A 4420-nucleotide genomic window follows, 5' to 3' on the forward strand; every position below is an offset into this window, starting at 1 on the left:
CCCCGGCTGCCCCGGCCTCGGGCATTTCCGAGCCGGCCCCGGGGAGGGGACACGGTGGGAGACAGACCGGCACCGCACACACAGGTCACCCGCCGGAAGAGGCAACATGGAAAACTTGTCACAATAACCGACATCTATGGGGCCTGGGGCTGTCAGTTCCGTGACTTGGCGCGAGGTCATTGGGACAGGCCCTCCGGGGAGTAGTTGATTGGACAATGGCTGCGAAACCGACACATGCCCCATCCCCGTGACCCACTGATTCCCCAAGGGGTTTCCAGGAGGGTGTTCACCACAGTGCTGTCTGAAAGGGGCACGGGTTGGAGACAACCTACGTGCCCATCCGACTGGACTGGTCTGGTTGAATGTGAACTATCCATGGCTCCTCACCCCAAAGGTAAAAGGCCTGAGCCTGACAGACCACCGCTCAGGCAACCATGCTGCTGGGTGACAAGGGCCAGCTGCAGACGTGGGGTAAGGAGCACAGATTTCTGAGCCCAGACAGCCAGTTCCACTTGCTTCCTGGGCAACTTTGAGTAAGTTGCTTCACCTCTCTGGGCCTCAGTTTCCCTGGCTGTACGTTTTGGAATAGTCCCTACCTCTTAGATTCATTGTAAAGATCCATCAAGATAGTACACAGGCCCTGGCCGGTTTGGCTCAGTGGATAGAGCGTCGGCCTGTGGACTGAGGGGTCCCGGGTTTGATTCCAGTCAAGGGCATGTACCTTGGTTGCGGGCACATCCCCAGTGGGTAGTGTGCAGGAGGCAGCTGATCGATGTTTCTCTCTCATTGATGTTTCTAACTCTCTATCCCTCTCCTCTCCTCTCTGTAAAAAATCAATAAAATATATTTAAAAAAAAAAAAAAAAGGTAGTACACGGAAAGTGCTTAGTAAAATGCCTGGCACACAGTGTTGTTATTTTTGTATTGTTAAGAGGCGAGGATGACAAACAGTACAAATATATATGTATGGAAAAGTGTGTGTAGATGCTGTGTTAAACCCAGAGAGTTTGAAAAATAGTTCTCTCCTCCTCCAGTAGCTCAATATGAACAAGAATCTGTGTCCCCTCCCAGCTCCTGGGTTTGGCCATACCTAGTGATTTTGGGTTGGGTTTTTTGTTGTTGTTTTTTCTTCTGCAGGTTCCATGCTCATGGTTTCTTCCTACGTTACCAGTGATCCCTGCATCAGGCCTTGGACCTCTGTCTACACTCACCCCTGGCAGCCTCATTCAGTTTTTGGGCTCTAAATGCCACCTCTATGCAGACTCCTAAATTTAGCTATCCATCCCAGTCTCCTTGTGGGGGTCTAAGGTATTTCAAATAGAACAGGAGCCAAAGAGAATTCTTGCTGTTTCCTACCAATTGAGGACTCCTCCTTGAATCACTTTTTCTTTTTTAAATATATTTTTATTGATTTCAGAGAGGAAGGGAGAGGGAGGGAGAGATAGAAACATCGATAATGAGAGAGAATCATTGATTGGCTGCCTCCTGCACACCCCACATTGGGGATAGAGCCCGCAACCCGGGCATGTGCCCTGACCTGTAATTGAACCATGACCTCCTGGTTCATAGGTCAACAATCTACCCCTGAGCCACTCTGGCCGGGCTGAATCACTTTTTCTCCTTCCCTCACACTCCAAGCCTTTCCCATCTTCCTGGCTCCATCACCTCTCACCTGGATTAGGGCAGTGGCTTCCTCCTCGCCCTTGACCCCCACAATCTATTTTACTCAGGAGCTGCACTGATTTTATAAAACACAAACTGGATCTTTTCCCTCTCCCGGCTCTCCCCTGCTTCTAACACACTAGCCTCCTTTCTGCTTGCAGAACAGGCCAGGCATGTTCTAGCCCAGGGCCTTTGCACTTGCTGTTCCTTCTGCCTGCAATGCCTTTCTCCCAGATACCCACACATCCACCTTCATTTTCTTCAGGTTTTTGCTGAAATGTCACCTCCTTGGGGGAGGCCTTCTTTGGCTACCTGACTAAAATAGCACCCCACTCCACTCAGTCTTCCTTAGAGCACTACTCACCATTTGAGAAGATATATTTATGTTTTATTTAGCATCTGCACCCCCATTCAAATGTCTTATGAATGAATGCTCACCCCAGGCCAAAATGAGTGAATGATGTTGTCTGGGGTAAGCAGATGCTAAGAGCTTAATATTTATTATCTCATTTAATCTATGGCTTCCGATGGCTCTTAGAATTTCCCAAACTTCAGACAGTTGACAGTCAGGATTTTTATCAGCTCTGTGTAACAACTGTTTAAGTATTATTTATCTAATTTTAAAAAACTTAATGGTGAATTAATCATACTTAGAAGGTAACAGTTCATAAAAGTTACAATGAAAACGAAATACTGTCACAAGATCCTGCTGAAACAGAAGCCAGTGTGAGGTTCCAGATAGCTTTCTTAGTTACAAAGGAAGATTAGCAAAGTTAAAGTCACATTGTTGCCAAAGGAGGAAGACTATCCTTAAGTCAGAGAACCAGCTGGGACTGAAAGCTGAAAAGAAGGAGAAGCTGAGAGATGTATTCTGTTATTTAAATAACAATGAATCACTTTGTCCACTGTCCCAGAGTTAGGAAAACCCTGCTTCTGAAGAGGGACAACAACCCTATGACTGTCCTGCTGGACCTGGGCCCAGTGCATCTCCGGCCTAATCTTGCATCACCCTCCAGCTATACTGACCTGCTTTTTGTGCCTCACACTTGCACAGTCTTCCCAGCCACTGGGCCTTTGTATATGCTCTCTCCTGGAGTGCTTTTCCCTTCCCTGTTCACCTAGGGTAGTGTTTGCTGTCTGCCCCCCATTTTGATCCAAGATCCCTATATTTTTTGACACTTAGATCAAGAGTTACTTTTCTTGTTGTAGTATTTATCACAATTAGTTTTACATTTGTTTCTGGGTTTGTCTCCTCTTCTAGCTTGTAGGCTCCAAGAGGGCAGAGGCAAATCTAGCAGATGCTTACTACTTAGTTTTTGTGAATGAATGGGGCCTTTGAAACTTTCCTTTGAGGTCGGTCCTGGTCCTTCTAACGTCCATCTTAAATCATTGATTGGCTGCCTCCTGCACACACCCTCCTGGAGACCGAGCCCGCAACCTAGGCATATGCCCTTGACCGGAATCGAACCCAGAACCCTTCAGTCTGGAGGCCGACGCTCTATTCAGTGAACCAAACTGGCTAGGGCCGTCCATTTTTTTACAGATCTGAAAACTAAGGCCCAGAGAGGAAGGCCCTGAAGGAGAGCAAATAGGAGACAGCTCTAATGTGTTCCCCATCCTGAGATTCCCCTCCCCCTTCTCTGTGCCGGAGTGGGGGAGGGGGAGGGGGAGAGACAGCGTCCCAGTTCAGCCTTGGGAAAGGGCGGGGCCACGGGTCGGACCACCCCAGAAGCAGCACCCAGACCGGTTTACCCGGTTCCAGGAGCCTGGGCGAGGTGCCCGCGGGAGGGGGAAGACCGGCATTGGCCTAGCTGTCAGCCCAGCGGGGCGGGAACTTGATCTCCACCAGGAAATTGAAGTCTCCGGCCGGGAGCTCGGGTGAGTGAGTCACTGGCCTGGACAGGGGCTGAAGCGACCTAGGTGTCCATTACAGGAGGGCGGGACATGCACATCTCCCCGCCTCGCTCTCTCCGCCCCCCTCCGGCCCCGCCCCCACCCCTCCCTGTGCACTGCGCGGAGCAATTTGCAAGAATTCCCAGTGCAGTGGGTGGGCCCGGCCACGCTCCTCACCCCCAAAACCGGTCCCTTCCGGATTCTGCCCAGACCTTCAGAGGTTGGCAGCGCCCCCACCTTTACAAATACGAGGGCGGAGCTCATGGGCCACGCGGGGAGCCCCGGGGCTGGGGGTGGGGGGGTGGGCTGAGGATCAGGATAAAGGCGAAAAAAGCGGAAGGAAAATGGGGGTTGCTGGAGTCTGAGACTCATGCTACTTGCCCTAGCCATGGAGGATGCTGCAACCCCCCACGTGTTCAGGGGAGCCCAGAACCCCACATCGGAGTCCAGGGGAACCCAGCGCCCCCACACCTTGCTCAGGGGAGCCCAGACCGCCCCCTCCTGTGTCCAGGGTTGCTCTTAGGGGGGCACTTTATATCTGCTTCCTGAGATTCGGCCTCAGGGGCTATTCCACCCATTCTGTGCTAAAATGAGTTTAGGTCTCCCCAAATTTGTGTTCCGGAAAGCTGAGGCCGGGGGCTAAGGCCCTCCGCCTGCACACTCAGGCCTGAGGCCGCCCCAGGCTCAGCTCCCGGCCTGCTCTGACCGTTCTTGGATGGCGCCCCTCTCAGCAGACATCTCGCTGCCTCCCAGCCTCCTGGCCCATCCTCCCCAGATCACACCGCCCCACACCAGCACATGGTTAACTGTCAGTTAAGAAATCATCTCAGCATTCACCGTCCCCCTCCCGCCCGCCCCTAGACCGC

This window comes from Myotis brandtii, unplaced genomic scaffold, assembly GCF_000412655.1.
Source record: "Myotis brandtii unplaced genomic scaffold, ASM41265v1 scaffold680, whole genome shotgun sequence".
NCBI lineage: Eukaryota > Metazoa > Chordata > Mammalia > Chiroptera > Vespertilionidae > Myotis > Myotis brandtii.